This window comes from Passer montanus, unplaced genomic scaffold (genome assembly GCF_014805655.1).
Source record: "Passer montanus isolate IOZ18808 unplaced genomic scaffold, ASM1480565v1 scaffold12, whole genome shotgun sequence".
Lineage (NCBI taxonomy): Eukaryota > Metazoa > Chordata > Aves > Passeriformes > Passeridae > Passer > Passer montanus.
Window position 1 is genome coordinate 5373377 of NW_024358722.1, and position 18160 is coordinate 5391536.

Here is an 18160-nt window from a genome sequence, read left to right on the forward strand (position 1 = left end):
AAAAAAAATCGCTTGTTCATCCGATTAAGAATTCTATGACAAAACTAATATTTAGGTCCTGATGCTCCTTTCAATGGGGAGTGTACTCTGACATTTTGGTCAGCATTCTGCCTTTAACCAAGATTCAAAATTACAGAATCTCTTCCCAACTCTCATGGCCAAGTATCGTTTTTGTAAGATTTTACTTTCTGGTTTTTTGCTTAGGTTTTTGTTGGGTTTTTTTTTGTTTGTTTGTTTGGGGTTTTTTTGTTTTTGTTTTTTTTGGGTTTTGTTTTTGTTTTTGTTTCTTTGGAATTTTTTTTAAATTAAAGGAGATTCCAGTAAAGTAGTGTGGAGGAAATGAAATATCAAAATACTTTCTGACAACACAGAGTGCAAAAAAAGAGAAGGAGGGGACATGATATGTTTCCCCTTACCCTTTTTCTCAACTACACTCTTTTTTAGGATGCTCTGGCAGATTGCTTCTCCAGCCTGAGGAGGCAGGAGTCCAGAGCTGCCCAGAGCTGTCAGGATGCAATCTTGCAGTAAGAAGAATTCGGTAACTTCCCTAAGCTTTAGAAAAGCATTTGTGTATGGTGCAGTTAAGGGAAATTAGCACCTAAATTTCCAGTTCATTGGAACAAGGAGTGTTACACTCTGGTTCAAACTACTCACCTTTGCTACACTGCAAAAACATCAGTGTGCTTAGTAAAAATTTCACAGCACTCTGGTTAATTGCCAATATAAAACTTTCTCGGGGAGAAAGTTTGCATCTTGTTCATGCCCGTGGTAGCATTCTTTGAGGCATGGAGAATGAGATTGAAGGTGCTGGTACTATGATCTCCTTCCTTTTCACCTGCTTTTCCTTCCTTCAGCTTCTAAAATAAATCTTCTGAAGTACCAACCAGAGGACATGTGAAGGAGATAGCTGCATGCTGAGAAAGCATGGCTGTCTGTGCTATATCTGTCATTTTGACTTTTCTGCAAGACTTTTGAAAATAGTAGAGAAAGAAGCATCTGTACAGTTTATAAGGCTAAGTAGTTTGGGCAATGGCATAAGCGAATCTTCTGTGCATATTGCAAAGAGACAAGGAAGCTGATATGTCTAAGCCATCTCTAAGGAAAAAAACACACCCAAAAAACCACAAAAAACACACCCAAGGTATTCTCTGTTCTCTAAAGCATGTACTGCATTTTTCTCGGCATTTTTCTAAACTCTGCCTGAGATGAACAGCAACAAAGAAAAACATCAGCCTGCTGTTCTTTCACCAAATAAAACTGTTAATGGTATAATGATCACTCAGTCATGAAGACTTTTCCATTACAACTCAAGAATCTTTTCTGAATGTAAGCGTATAAAAGGCCACCAAGTTCATAAAAGACTCATTTTATAAATGTCAAATTCCACTTCTTTTATGCCAAGGTTTCTGGGAACCATATAAAGAAATGAAGATATTAATACATTTAATGTGTCTCCAGACTGCTCTGTGGAGCTGACCAAATTACTAGGTATTTGATTTTGTTAAATGGCTGTGACAAACATCTTAGGAAACAGAATGAAGACATATTGGCTTAGGTTAACATAGAAATTACTATATTTTTAAAGAAAATAGACAAAATATCCTTCTGTATAGATTAAGAATGTTCCTTATATAGTATATACTTATATATACTTATTCTTACTATATAGTAAGAATGACTCCTATATTGAGGATACTGTGTAATTTCTTTTTTCATTTTTCATATAAACTTGAAAAAAGTGTTGTTTTTATAGAAAAAAATATTTTTTTGTGTTTTTGAGAAGCTGCAGAAAAGAAGAGACTGTTTGGTACACTAATTTGTCAATTTTTTTCCCCCAAATGCGTCTGTAATTCCTACTGTAATTCCTGTAATTTCCATAATTCCTGTAAAATAAATATATTTTCTTGGTGGTTAGTTTTACATTCCTAATTTTTTTTTTCTGTTTAGGATGATAACACAAATTTACGAAATAACTTCAGGAAATGTTCTAGTTCAGAAGGAGGAAATACAGTTAGGATCTCAGCTCGGACTTGTACTTGGACAGGAGCCCGAGACAGTTGAGTTCTTTCCAAGAACTCCAAGTTTTCCAAGTTCTTTCCAAATCAGTGCCTGTAGATTAGCACAAGGCACCATCCTATAAAAAACAGTGAGATAATCCAGAACATGCAGAAGACTTGGAACCATAGATCACATGATAAGTACATTTGTAGTAAATATATGTCCTCCTTCTTAATTAAATAGTGAAATTGAAATGGTGGGTTTGAAATGAAAAAAGAATAAACCCCAAGTGTCTGCAGCTAGGTGGTGCCATAGGTTTATGCAATCCCAATCAAATTAGGGATGCTTTATAAGAGGACTTCCATTCTACACATGATGGTGTATGAAAGCAGGCTGTGATCTAGGAGTCAGAAACTGCTTCAGAGGATGGGTTTTTGCTGTCTCTAGTACTGCAGGAAAAGTAGTCACTTCAGAATTTTTTCCTGTCTCCTGACACCCACAAATCAAATAAAAATTACGAGATCCTATGCGGAGCACCAGAATATAGGTAGTAATGTGTTCCTTACATATAATGAAATTCTTATGAGCTTTTCATCAAAGTCATACATACAGGTGCTAAATATGAAATAAGATCCACCAAAACCACATGACACACAGACTGGAGTTGAACAATACAAAATTCTAGGAGAAATTACAGACATTGATAATTCAATTTAATGCTTGGTGTCTTCAGCTAGTAATGTACATGGAAGCACATGCTCTATTGATATCCTCCTGAATATTATACTAAAATTTTATTATTTACCCTTAAATAGTAATCCACTCGTTCCATTTACTTTTCCTCTAAACACCTGCAAAATAGCAAGTATTTTGTTATGAAACTCACACAGAAATCTTACATAGCTGGGGGAAATGACAAGCTAAGTATATTTATAAGACTTATTTTCCAGATGGCATACTTTCAGACTGCTCTTGAGCTTCACATAACTAATTTAGATGAATCTTTCCTGTGCTTCCTAGCAATGTAGATTTTGAGGTCAATTTCTATTTTTTACATTACTGTGTGGCAAAGTAATAATGATACAGATTACAAATGCATTATTACTACATGAATGTGTTTGACAGAGCATCAGAACAGTGTGCTCACTAGCTTGAACCCAATAGCACACAATTAGTGCAATGTAGCGCTCAGCTGAAGTAGGCAATGTGGTTTTCTTGAATCTCTTTCCATAAAACATGCAATCTGTCTAGAAGTCTGCTTCACTTTGCCTGTTTCTCCAGTGCTAACTGCAGTTCACATGGTCACAGTGCCTTTGAAAGTTGTGCATTAACAGACTAGAAAAGGGGATTCCATCTGAACTGAAGTTTGTCTGCAATTTAGGTGCCAAAAGATTCAGTGAGCTATTGAGATGATCTGACTTCAAGTGCTACCTGGAAATTATGCCCCTGTTTTGTGCCACAAGAAGGACCTTTATAGCATCTAACCTTGAAATTACTGAATGGATTAAAATCCTTGAGTTCCCCCTGGACTTGAAGTGGGGAACCATCACACATGACTGAATTTCTTACCTGAGTTGCCTTTCCTCTAGTTTATGAATTTCATTCTCTTGGAGAGCTGTGCTCTTTCCTCCTCTTTCTACTTCTTTTACTGTCCTCTTCCCTGTGAATCACCACACCATGTGGAACTATATTGTCAGCAGAAAAACAATTTAGCTTACTGCAGGTGATCCATTCTTTAGCTTTCAGTACACTCTTTACAGTTCAATAAGTACAAGTTGTATAAGTTACAGTAAGAGGACTGCTGTATTTATTCTGTGCTCTTTGCTTATTTGTGCCTTGATTATACATTTCTTAGTGACATTTTCAGTGAAAATGTGTACAGAGCAATTGTATGGAAAATGGTTACCTACTGCTTATCTGTATTGTGTCTTGTTTATTTTTATGCCTTTACCAGTCAAAACTCACCAAATGTAAAGAAATGACTAATGCTATGAGAAACTCCATTATTATTATCATCACAGGGGACCTTAGCCAGACAGGTTAGCAGTAGGAATGAGGAAGGCTTCCATTAATATTTATCATAATCACACTTGCAAGCTAATGTGTGACAATCAGGTCCCCTGATGCCTTGCTCTGAGAAGGCTCAATCCAGAGGCTTCTACCTCTGGGGATGTGGTGCATACAAACCTGGGAATGCAGCCTTTCATGAGTCTCAGTAGGATGAGATATGCATCTGTGGGAGGTGACAGGCTGCCCTGCCCGTCTTTTCTGTAGCAACTCTGCAAAAATTATCTCAGCCACAGCCAGAACCCACAGTTCAGTGCTGTGCTAGCATCCTGCTGGGCACTCTTATAAAAACATCTATCTTTGAGGTGGCAGGCTGATGAAGCGTCAAGCAGAGCATGTATTGAGCCCTTCTCAGAGCCTCTTCATCACCGTGTAGCCACCAGAGGAGGATGCTCTTTTTCTCAGCAGGACTATCTTTCACTGTCATCATACAGCCAGGCTGGTCAGATGGCTGGGTCATTGGTTATGCCCAATAACCACGTCTTTCATAAGACAGTGCTTTCCCTGAGCTTTTGCCAGCTGATTTGAAGGAGTTAATTGTACATGTAAGGCTGTCAGTACAGAGTAAGTCAGTTCAATGTGCTCAAGAAAAAATGGAAAACAAGGACTATGTTCTTTGTTTTTTCTTGCAAAGAAAAGAACCATCAGGGAAGTCTTATGGCTGGCAATGTGCCCTGTAAATGACCTTCCTTTCTTCTCCAAGTATGATATTAGATTAATTTTAACTAATTTTAATGGACCTGGCCAGATACATTGAGCCATTTTAGCATAAAAGTAGTAAATTTCCCTGTAGTGCAAATGTCTGGGATATCTGAAAATATTAGTATGCCTTCAGAGCAAACTTGTACATACCCAATAGTACATACACTGTTGCTATAAATAATGATACAAAGACTGGTTGGAAAGTACATACCTTAAATAAATCAAAAGCAGTCCCTATGTCTGAATGACAGATACTGTTTTTCTCCAGCATTAAAACTTCAAGGAGTGACAAACATAACTTGCCTCACTCTATCCAGCATTTGGGATTATAACACTCTGCACAGCATAAGCAGAATTGAGACTTGAGAGGTCCTTTGTATCACATCTTGCCAACAACACAGAAGTGTCTGCCAAGATGACCAAGGCACTTTTATGAAAAAGTAAATTAACTGAAGGCAGAATTCCTCAGCCTGTATTTCTAGGCAGCAACCAGGTGTTGCGTATGATGTCATACCTGTTGTATCCTCCTTGGCCCACAAGGACAAATATTTGAAGTCAGCAGTAATGGAGTCATTGAAAGACTTTCAGAGAATGACTGCCTAGAAGGCAGAATCAATTTCACATCTATAGTGTTTCAGAAGACCAACAAAACCCTGCCAAAGGCAGTTCTTGCTTGAAGGAGGGTATGCAAACCCACAAAAACAAACCAGAAAAACTATCCCAAAGAAACAGATGTGGAAAAGCTAACAGTTTCTTACATTATAGGATTAGTTGAAAAAGTGACAACTGTTTAATTTGCACAGAGAGCCAGTTTTTCTGCCTCCTCTGAAATATTTCTGGAGAAGCAGCAAACTTTCTTATGTCTTTCTGGCATACCTATTGAAAGGCTATGAAGTTATTTAGCTTAAAAAATATTTTGTATTTTTCCTTCTACTAAAGTTTTGGGTTTCCAACGGACTGTGCAAAAACATCAGGGAATTTTAAACTCACGTTTTATAAATACATTCAGAAGCTCCCTCCATATATATATATTATTTAATTTTTATTTTATCTCTGCTACCTCAGTGGAAAAAATTTTCTCTACTATCATGTGAGAGCTGAAAATTGGTTTTTATCTTTCCATCTCATCAGGTGAAAAGAAATTCTCATAATCTCCTTGCCTTCCTGGCTTTTAATTTTGCATTCTCTACCCAATTTAAATTCCATAAAGCACTTGAAATCACATTTACATCAGAGACACTCCACAGGATACCTCTGTATTGTGTTCATGCTCTGCTCATTCACCAAATACTCGCCCACTCCATTTAGAACATACACTATTGAGTTTCTCCTTCCTTTCAAAACATTAGGAGTTAAAGACAGAGAGCCTGCTTTTTAAAGTCCAAATGTTTGTGTGTTTTCAACAAGACACTTCACATTACTTGGATGGTTTCTCCTGTTTACTAGGAAGGTTTGAATCAACTGGAAATGAAAAGAATATCATGCTCCAATGGATTGAGATGGTGACAAAAATTGAAAGAGATATAGAAACAGTAATAAATGGACCCTTCTATCTCTATAATTTGAACAACTTTGTAAGAAGGCTAACGTATTTTCTGTGCCCAAGCCCTGATTAAAATTTTGTTTTAAAGGGAGAAACAATAATCAGGTTTGAATGGTCCTTGGTCTTATTTTTTTCCTTTCCTCCCCCTACAGACTCCATGAAAGTAATTTTCAGCATCACATATTTGTATATGGCCTTCCCTTCTGCCCCCACATTTACATCATGCTATGTTAAATTCCCTGGGATCTGTACACCCTAGAAGTGCAATAATAAGTCAATGTTTTATTTATAAGTGTGGCAAATACATATACCATTCTATTATCTCAGCTGGGCTAGTTCATTTCATTTTACCTCATTTCCTATGTAACTCTGAAGTTTTGTTTCCATCTACCCTCCAATTTTAGCAGCTGCCTCTGATCACATTCTCTTTTGCTCTAAATTTCCTGTGGATACATAGGAGTCCATAAGAAGCTTATCAGAAGCAGTTGTTTGTGTTCCTATTAACATTCATCTTTTGACATAATTTTACTTTTAAAAAAGAGGACTGGTCAGTGGGGCTTCAGCTTTGTACTGCATGGAAGTTTTTAAGTTACCTTTTAGTGCATCTTCCATCCTTGTCTTGCAGTACTTTATAATTCAAGTCCAGGGATTTCACTCTGCCTCAGTTGTGATTTGCATTTTTCTGTTATTTATGCAGTAAAAGTACTTCCTGCCATCTGACTGAAACAATTCATAAACTGTTTTAACCTTCCCCTCCTGCAGACTACAATTTTCATCTCCATTTTAGAAGTGGAGAATATCAGCAGAGTGGAGAGCAGAGGATTGCCCCTGTAAACACTTGGGAGGAAGCTCATGTGACCAAATGCATTGATCATGATCCTGCTTTCTTCATAATGCAAACAGGCACCATCAAGAAGACAGTACACAGAATTTGCTGACTTTTTAAGAAAATATTTTAAGTGAGCTGTGGTCAGTAACAAGATGATCAACAAAAGAGGCAGCAGAAATGAGAACTGCAAGTAAGGGAAAGGAAAATCCTGCTAATAGCTGGGCTTATTTCAGTTTAATAGAAGAATGGCACAAGAAATGACTAGCTGACCTGACAGAATATGATGAGAGTATTCCAGATTCAGACAGAAAATGAGAAGTGCAAAACAGAGTACAATAATTTAAATATATAAAAGCAATCTGTAAGTCATTAATCAGAAGGAAGAGAAAATACTCATCTTTGATGGTCAGAAATAGGATATATGATAGCACCACACGTAAATTTGTAAATTTAGAGTATTTCCTTATTTCTCTGTTAATACACCTGATCTTTTCCTCATGGTTTGTCTTTAGATAAATGGCTGACACCTCCAAAGACATTCAAGAAAGAATGTATTTCACTGTCCAGTATTCTAGGAGTCACTATTAGCTGACTTAAAATTCCTCTGTCAAAGCAGATCCTCACCCAACTCAACTTGAAATGAGTCTCTGTAGAGTCACTCGCTGCATATTTAACTTACACTGTTATGTGTTAGCACAATATTCACGCTGGAAATGTGTGATGAAATATTTCAGTCTGATGTCCCTAATCCATGTAATTCAAAGAAAAACTAAATTGAAAGAATAGAACAGGGAAAAATGTTTTTAGCTGAGTACCATTTATTCTGTTCTGTACTAATCACTGCCTGCCTTTGTTAAGTGACTCATTTTTAACACGATGCTGTTACAGTCATGCTGCTTCATGCTGTATGTGGCCAGGATCTCGCTTGTGTTAGTCATGGGATCCCAGAGGGTGGAAGTGACTGAAATCCAACAATGTTCTGCCTGTAAAATAAACATTTATTAATGTATCCAAATATGCAATAAGAGGGAACAAGCCTGATTCTGATGCAAATTCAATGAAATCAAGAAATTACTCCTGTGCAAAACCAGCATGCAGCCAGAATGGGAGCTCCGAGCACCAACTGATTATTTCCTCATCAGATCAAAGTTCCAGAGTACACTGCACTGCTATTTGGTCACCTCTTGGGTCAGATTCCACTCCAGGGTAAGTTTAGGGGTGTCAGTAGGATTTCACACAAGTTGAGATGATAGGAATGCAGATTTTCTGACTAATACACATTCTGCATCAGGTTGTACTGCTTATTGATGTGGAAAAGAACCCATATGACTCTTATCAATCATGCACGTGAGAGCGTGGGTATGTATGTAACAAACCAAAAACATTCCAACCACCAACTCTCATACAAGTCTAACTGGAAACCATCCTAAGATTGTTTGGCTTCTCCTTTAAACTACTGGTAAAGCAGATTTCACATTTCTAGACTGCCCAATGTAGCACATCATTAGTCTGTATCACAGTATGCAACTCGTTATATTCAATCTAAATCTCTGATAAAATTATAGAAATCTTTTCTCATTTTCCTGTCATATAAAGAGAGAATATTTTATTCGTTATAAAGCTAATATTTCTCTTTATAGTTTTCTAAAGTGTTAGGAATATACGTAGTAATTCATGGAGATAAATAGTATATAAAAATATATATGTGAAAAGGAAGGCCCCTCCTTCACAGACAAACCTGCTACAAAACAAGTAAAAAACTCGAATTAAATCTTTCCCCCTTTATCTATAAAGTGGACAGGCCCTTGCTGTTAGAACTAAGAGATAACTTTTAACTTTGGCTGTTAAAGTTATCTTGGTGCCAGGGACTAGGAGAGGCCGTCACTTGTAGTTGATTAACATCCTTCCACAGCCATGGGGATAAAGTCTGACAGAGTTTTTTCTCTCTTAGCTTGTTCACTGCATGAAGGAAAACCATATATTTGTTCTGGATTCTGACCAGGATATGCCTTTTCCCAACACCTATCACAGACTTTTTAAAATCCATGGATTTCTGTCACAGGTACCAGTTACCCTTACATGCACAGGGACTTTCAGACTAATATATAAGCAGATGATATTGAAGACAGGATTATATTATTACACGCAGAGGCAAGCCAGCTGGATTTGCTTCGTCTGAATTATGATCATGTATCTACCCTCACAGTTTGTTGTCTCTCACATAAAGCTGGATTGGCCTTGAGAAATTGGCCTGTTTATCCCACTAGATAACAATGCTTTGAATTTCCATACAGACTCGCATCTGAGGCTTTCAAAGAGCTTTACAAATGTTAATCCATTAAGTATCAATGTAAGGCATTCCCTGAGGCAGGTGTTAATTACCTCCATTTCACAGAGCTCAAGCAAGAGAGGCAAGGAGAGATCCGACCACCTTATTTGTAAGGTAACACAGCAAATCAGAGCACGATCAGAGGGAGAATAAAACAGTTTTGACCTCGGGTCTGCTGCACAGCTCTTTCCCTTTCACCAGTTTTGATGATTTTTTGTCTTAAAAAAAGATGAACTGGTTAGATTTTGGCATGAGGTTGCAGAGAGGAACTGGAAAGAGTCTTGCATCATGGATTAAGTCAGACTGCTACCCTGAATGTCATTAAGACTGTGAGCCTAAAAGAAAAAAAAAAGGGAAAAAAAAAAGCAAGAAAATTTTAAAAATAATTATCTACATGATTTCCCTAATAGATGATGTAGGACTAGGCCTCCATTCTGCACCTGAAGCAAGTAGGACATCTGTTTGGAGTCAGTCCATTCACCTGACAAGACTGCCATCAAGAAACAATGGCATCCTCTGCTGTGAGGGCCTTCTAAAGCAATCTCTTTTGATGCTGTTGTACAACATTATGATCCCTTTCCTACAATTCCACTTCCCCCGTGCTACTATCAGTAGTTGCGTATATTCCAGAGGAGGAAGCTGACACACAGTTTATGTTTTTACAAGAAAGAAAACGACACAGTTTTAATGTGGGTCTTGCTTATCTTTTCCTAATAGAACCATTATGAGGTTATTTTTCTCCAGTGTCTGTTTCTATAATCTTGTGGAAAAGTAGATACAGACATGTGCAAACAACTTTCTTTTTTCAGCCAAGGACTAAGAAATTGACCTATAGAACACCTATTCAAACCTTCACAGACACATTTTTCAGAACTCCTCACACAGCTCTGTCAGGAATAAAAAGATGCTGCTTTTTATCTGAAATTATTGGAAACTGATTAGCAGAGTATTCAAGATTGGAGTTACAAGAAGAGGACACTAAAATATAACAATATTAAGGATATGTACAAGCCTTCCTCAGATAACTGCTGAATAGGTATGTATAGTTGTGGGTGGGATAGGTAGGAGTACTCATATATGAGTATTCTTGTTCAGTGATCTTAAAAGGGCTTTTTTCAAAACCAATTTTGTTAGGTATTCTGTAGCAAGGACACAAACCTTTTTCTCTGTTTTCATCCTGGCAGGAACATTCAGCATTAAAACACAACTCTTAATAGTGCTATTCTTCATAATAATTCTGAATGATCTCATTCTTTATTATATCTGTCACTATTTTAAACCTCTGTTTTTCTCAAGTAGCTTTCCTGTGATTGAGTTACTAAACATTGCACAGCTAGAATAACTTTTTTAGGTCAATGTTTGGATTTATTTTTGTTCATCCTTTTAAGCATTCTTACTGCCCAGAATACTTTCCCTTTGAAATTAACTCTAACACTCTGATTCACATGGTACTGTCTCTCTTTGAGGTATTTGCCATCAACCTGGACTCTGTGGCCTGAGTGAGATAGATATGTTCATCTCTCACATGCTGGTTTTTAACATGGCAGAGATCAATCTACTGAGAGAGACATTTAAATTGGAATAACATTTGTTAAAATTTCCTACAATGCAAATCTACCATCACCTTGGGAACTGTCTCGTGTATTATTTCAAATAAGGACATCTGTCTCGTGTATTATTTCAAAGAAAGACCACATCACTGACTTATCTGCTTCAAGAACAAATTGCTCATGAGAAAAGTTGTACTAATTGCTTTTAATAAAGTGGCTCTAGCAGAATTAGCCATCACGACTCATCTTTAATCTGCCTACCTTTTCCAGGCTATTCATCTATGATATACCTTGTCCCAGAAAGACCATTTAGATATTTTCACTTTGACAACCACCAAATAGCACAGTATTTGTATGTTGCTGGAAAACAATGGCCAGCAGCATTCTGTGTGGTAGCTGGAACCCAACGTACACCAGCCATGTGTCCCTTTACGTGGAAATGTGTTCTGTCACTGCATTATGCATTTGCTAAGGGGCTCCAAACATATTTACATATTAAGCTGTTCACTGTCTGATAAACACATTGATCATATACTTGTCTTTCCTGTTAGTTTTAGAGGACTTCTGATACATAAACACAATTTTGGAAAATTCTGCATATACATGGAACGAAACTCTAACCTTGTTCAGGTGAACTACAGGCATCTCATTTTTGCTGGTGTTACTGAATTCATTGTAAATCTCTCCAGTAGCTGACAGCTTCCCTGCTAGTTGCTATGCATTATTTGGATGATCAGTTCAGCCCAGGCCTGCAATATATGTCAGGGGGCTGCTGAGAAAAATAGCATATAATCAAGAAACTGAAGTGTGCCGTAATAGAGACACAAGAGGACTGAACCAAGATTCTGCGTACCTCAACTATTTTGCCACTTTCTAATTTCGCACTGTGAAGTTACAATTCTAATAAAATGCTTTTCACTTCTTATAGTGTAGAGATCTAATTTACAATCAAGGGAGAAATGTACTTGCTGCTTTCTCAGTTGTGGCATTTAAATCAGAGAGCCTGTGCTTTATTTTGTACTACGTTAAAACATAAGGCAACATGTCAAGGCTGGGGAGACATCTTAGGATGATGGACATAGAAGCAACAATTGGTTTCCATTTACTTGTCCTCTCTGCTCATCTCTGTTCTATTTTCTTTCACTAAAATGTCTACACGTGAACTGCCTTTCCTTTCACCTCTGTTTCTCTCAGAATTTTAATTTGTACCCAGGGCTCTCTTTCATATATTTACTCAATGCTTGGCACAAAGCTCTGATCTCAGCTGGGCCCTCTGGAAATTTAAATTTTAACTGTTGCCTGCAAGATGCAGAGTTTAGAAAGAAGCCCCTTGTAGTCTAGCTCTAGGCCAAACATTACCCTTAAAAAAGTGGATAATAGCCTGCAAAATGATCGGGTTAGCCAAGCTATTTACACTTATATGGACAAAAATAAGGATTTAAATGATATGTGTGTGACTGTGACAGCTACGCTGAATCTCCTGTGTTGCTCTACTCAGAGGGATAGTTCTTGTGGGAGTGAGCAGCATTTTCATATTGTAAACACTCAATTTTTAATATGTGCCATTAATACGAGGAAAATGTAGGCATGTCTTTGTATCCCATTCTTGGCTTTGTATTCCATTAATCACAAGGGTAGTCCTCATTTTTGCTGCTCCATTAGGAAAGATCTGATTTATCACTGTTTGTGAATGGATGAAGAGAGCAAATGATCACATCCCTGCATTCCCCCAGCCTGCCTGGTTCCTATCAGCGTCAGCCAATGGTGATAATGAGGGTTGGGCAGCGATGCCTGCAGAGACACTGAACTTGTGTGCCTGAGTCCCAAGGGCTGACCAGGCTGGGAACAGGTGGCAGCATTCCCCTGCATCACTCCTCATCGCCTTCTCCCTTGCGCTTAGGTCACCCCCGGGCCTCTGGCATGCAGATGCAGTTTTCCCAGTGAACCACTAGATGCCCGGAGATCTCTTTGGTTCAACATTTGTATCAACAACCAGAGCTGTTACTAGGGCGAAGAAAGGAACAGCATCTCAGCTAAGCCACCAGAACAATAGCACGTTCACTTGTGGGGAATATTTTCCAGATTAAAGTAATATCTGCCTTATAAATCTATTCAGTTCAAGCACTGAAAAGGAAAGCAGCATATGTCTTAGGGAATTTATCAATATCTCTGTTGAAAGAAGTTAGATGACTCCCTAGGGCCATGCTGAAAGAAGGCAAGAAATTAATATTACAGAGATGGAAATCTCTCAATTGCCCCAAATGATAGACAGTTCAGCAGAAATACAGAATTTCTGGCAAAGGTATCCTGAGAAGAGTGAGCACAGTAAGAAAGAGTTAATACAGGCAAATTCTGGTATTATTGCACAGTGGTATAAGCTAAAGTAATGCCACTAATCTCAGTGAAGTTATTGATGCTTTCATCAGTGTTAAATGAAAGCAGAATATGACTCTTGAAGTACTAGACTTGTGCTGTATAAGAGCTTAAGCCCTCAAGGCATGGAGCACTTAAGTACATGCTGGTCTTTGATTCTGTGCAGGGAGACCCTTGCTGACTAAGGCAGGGCACCCTCCTACTTTAACAAGTGTAAGCTTCTCTGTGGCATGGCCAAGCCCTTCATCACACAGCGGCACAGAGGGTGGAGGGGCTGTGATTCACTGAGCCTGCCTTGCCAGCTGAGGTGAGCAGTATCTACCATTACAGCATGCTTGTCCTGCTGCTGACACAGAACTGAGTTATATATCTACTTTTCTTTAAGCATTAATTCGTCCTCAGTCTACACAATGGCCACTTTGGGATAGACTTTAGGGAGGTAAGGATATGAAGTCTGCAATTTATCAAGAGGTTTAAAAATGGTAGATGAGTATTTTTCATATGTATTTTTCATATGTCCTGGGTTAGAGTGTTCTGTCTGAAACAGTGTGAGCTGACAGAGCTCCCTTGAATTCTCTTAGCTTTCTCATGATCTGGGCACTCTGTTTAATGAAGGAGCATTTATCTTTTATAATATAGGTACTTCTACCCAACCCATTTCAGCAGTTTTCACACAGTAAGAAAACATTGAGTGACCCATTTTTTTTAAAAAGTGGGTCCTGCAGTGATCAATTCTGCTGCCCAAAGATATCCAGCAAATTAATACCAGAGGTGGAAAACCAGCAAAACTCTCAGGACTCCTTAACTTTCCACTTTGAGGGCTACATGACCCTGCTAAATTAGTACTCCTGCAAAAGATTGCCTCATTTTATTCTCTGAGTTCTCTGAAGAGCTCTGTGAAACAGCTTGGGGGATCTTCACTACACAAGAAAACTCTTCTGATAAAATAGGTAAAACTGTTCTCAATGGAACAGTTATTCCTCATTTCTACAAAAGCAATCATCATATTATAGGAAGAAACTTTGTCTCCTATTTCAAACAAGAATGATGAAATAGACTTATGTGTGCCAAGCTTTAAGGCACCACCTCTTCTCCTCATTCTTTTTTCCTGAGATTAGGATGCATTTGCTCCAGGCTGCAGCTTCAGGGTCTTGTAACACCCACTTTTCTAGGAGACTTCTACAATAAATCCAAAGTGGTTTTCTGAATTAACTAAAGGAGAAGAAACTCAGCTAGGTACAACATTGTATAATCACTGTAATCAGGCTTATATTGTGAGTTTATACATTAGGCTTCCACCCACCTGGATTATTCTCAAAGTCTGACCTTTCTGAGGGCGAGGGTGAAAGCAGTTTAGTGACCTGACGAGTGTATTTTTTTGTCAGAATGCACTGTCTCTTTGAGAAATGTTACATTGCAACTGAACTTCCCAGAAAGTGATTAGCTAATTTAGAAAATGTTTTGGGTGCGCAGATATTATCTATTTCCTAAATAATTCTTCGTTCTGAGTAGGAATGCGCTGAAAAGGTGGCTAAGTTGAGGCCTTATACTTGTAACATACAGAGACTGGATAAACTCTATTTCTAGGTTGGAAAAGACCCTCAAGATTATTGAGTCCAACCATAAACTTATTATTGCCAAAACCACCATTTCTGGTAGTTGTAGAGCATGACAAGGTCTTCCCTGAACCTTCTTTTCTCCAGACTAAACCACCCCAGTTCTCTCAGCTATTTCTCATAAATCCTGTTTTCTACACCCTTCACTGACTTTGCTTCTCTTCTTTGGCCATGCTCATTTCCTCACACTCAGGGATTTAGACAAAACTCTTTACAGTCCTTCCTCCCATCCCCTCAATTTTCCTCTCCATCTCTACTGGTCTGCTTACTTTTTTGGGGGTTTTTTGTTTGGGTTTTTTTTTGTTTGTTTGTTTGTTTTTGGTTTGGTTTGGTTTGGTTTGGTTTGGTTTGGTTTGGTTTGGTTTGGTTTGGTTTGGTTTGGGTTTTTTTTGGTGTTGTTGTTTTCTTTCTTTCTAAATTACTCACCTCCTACAGAAGTTTAAGGGAGCTACAAGGTAGAGCAACTTCATGCTCAAATATCAGCATCCTGGACAAGACACTGTTCTGTAAGTGGAACCATTAGCAAGAGCCACAAATAGAGTCTGAAGTCCCGAACTCCCTCTACCTTTAATCTAAAGGATTACCTCTGATTAGAATCACTGCAGTAAAATCTTAGCAGTTCTAGCCAAGAAAATAAAATAAAGACTCATCTTTTTCTTGCCCCCCTTCACTCACATGGCAATGTAGAAAATCATATTGCCATTCTCAAATAAACCCATTGCTGCTTGTGGAGGACCCCAGAGACTGTCTAACGCCTTGGATGAGCAGAGACCCTACTAACTCAGGTGTTCCTTCTTTGGGATTTCATTTGACTATGGACACCTGATTTTGTAAGAGCAAAAGCAAAAAGGGGGGATTAGTTCAGAGACAGTGATTTTCCTGTATTAAAAACCCAAAGCTACTAAAAGCAAAAAAGAGGCAAATTTAGATATATGCACTTTACCACTAGGAAGAAAAGGTTTGGTTTTTTTATTACAGCACTTTCCTTGTGAAATGAGTCGTCAATATTTATAGATTTTCACTTTCAGAGAAGGAGATGAATCCTTAGACACTCATAGGTATTAATATCAGAATGAGCTGTAATAGTTACTCTGTGTGGCTTTCTGTGCCCCAGAAGGTCTGGGCTTCTGCTCCAACGTGAAGCAATGCTAGAATCAGAGTAAGCTGTCATCTTGTGATCTGATTTTCTTTTTAAAGGCTTCACTCAGGCTTCAGCTCTTGGCATTTAACTCATCCCAGAGCGTGCTGTGTTGTGTCCCCTGATTGAGGTCTGGTCAGGCAGAAGCCTTTCTCAGCTGCATTTTTTACACACATCTATGCTTCCTTAAGGATGACTTGGTAAGTCTGATATCAATAAATATGAGGACAGAGTCCAAGCTTTTTTGTTGGTTGAGAATCACTGAGCAGAACTCCTTACCTGGAAAAAGGAGCATAATGCACTGCTCTTATGCACTTTTAATGTCCACAGTAATGTATTCTGCATAAAGCATCTCATCCATGCCTGTTCCTTAGCCAAGCATAGCACAGCCAGGATCCCTACTCTATGCCAAAGGCACAAAGGACAGAGCATTGCTGCATAGAGCATTCTAGTGTCCCTACAAAAGGGAAGCAATTAATCTTTAAACAAGTATAGGAAAAGTAGTCTTGGAGTACCTAGAAGTGCAGGTCCCAAATAGTCTCGCAAAGTGATTTTAAAGTGAGTACAAGAGGGTAGGATGAGGATTAATACGTTAAGAGGGAACACTTTAGCAGAACAGCAAGAAAATAGAGCTGTTAGGTTATGGGATAGTTACCAAGGACTGTGATGGAGGCTCTGCTACATATGCCATCTGAAAAAGCAGAGTGGACAGTGTTACTGACTATACCCCAAGGAACCATGCTGTCTTTGGAGGGAGCCTGGTTGTTACTTGGTTTATGGTCTGATTTCCTAAATGCTTCACATGGCTATTTCTAACATTGACTTTAGCAAGACTTGTGGGTGTTAAATTCTTCAGAAAATAACAGGTTATTTCTTGCCAATGATCTCATTCCCAATGTTGTGTCCATGAAAGAGCTGTTAGATTTTTTTAGTCTTTCAACATGCAGACAATTCATTACTTTACCTGGCTGTAGTACACCACGGTACTCTTGGTGAAGGGCTGCTGTCCCACTGGCTTTTGCTCATATCTGATGTAAAGTGCATCAACAGAAAACAGAAGCACCTGGTACCTCCTGGCTCATCTGCATGGCATTGGAACCACCCCCTGCAGCTGCCTGGGGATAGTAGAGCTGCCACGAGTGGAAGGGCTGGGTGCACTGCAGAGCCAAGCAGCCCCATGGAGCGGAGAGCAGCAGGGGTGCTTTAGTTCTGCAACATTTGTTCTGCCTCTCCTGGGCAGGGGATGGCACATGCTGCAGGCATTGTGATGCCAATACTCTGGTTAAATATTTACAGTTCATTTAGTGGAGAAACAAGGGAAACTGCAATTATGGTTTATAGGGAAAATTATTTTCCAGCATGCAGGTTAATTTTTAATTGGTCAGATTTCACCTACCCTTTTCTTTTCCAGTAGCTATCGTCCATCTTGAACCTCCATTTTTAATTCCCTTTTAATGTGCTTGATTGACAGAGGAGAAAATTAGGAGAGGGAGTTAAAAACAATCTCACTAAACGTTTCTTGCTTCTCTGTGGCAGGCTTGGTTTTACATAAACTTTCTGCAGCAGACCCCACAGCTTTAAGGACTGACACTGTTTAGATACTGACACTGTTCTGTGACTCTGCCACAGAACTCCTCTAAGTTTCAGGCTCCTTGTGGACTGAGCAGCATTACTTCCTACCTACATGGTAACAAAAGCAACAAAAAAAAATCTGTGATACAGTTAATAAATAAAAAACATTACAAATAGGCCAATTTTGGAGCTATTTAAAATATGGGCTGCTGGTGGGCTGCTGGGCACAGCAATATATATACACAGAGAGCAGGATTTATGATGGTTTGCTACATACTTTAAATATCATAAAACCAGTCAATTTCACTTTGTTACAGCCTAAATCTATCTTGGCAGTTCCTGTTGCAACACGAGTCACTGAAAATGGTACAGGCTGTTTACTAAATGGATTTAGTAAGAGCCTCTGGTATGTACAACGATTCTTAGGTTTGTTTTGCCCTTTT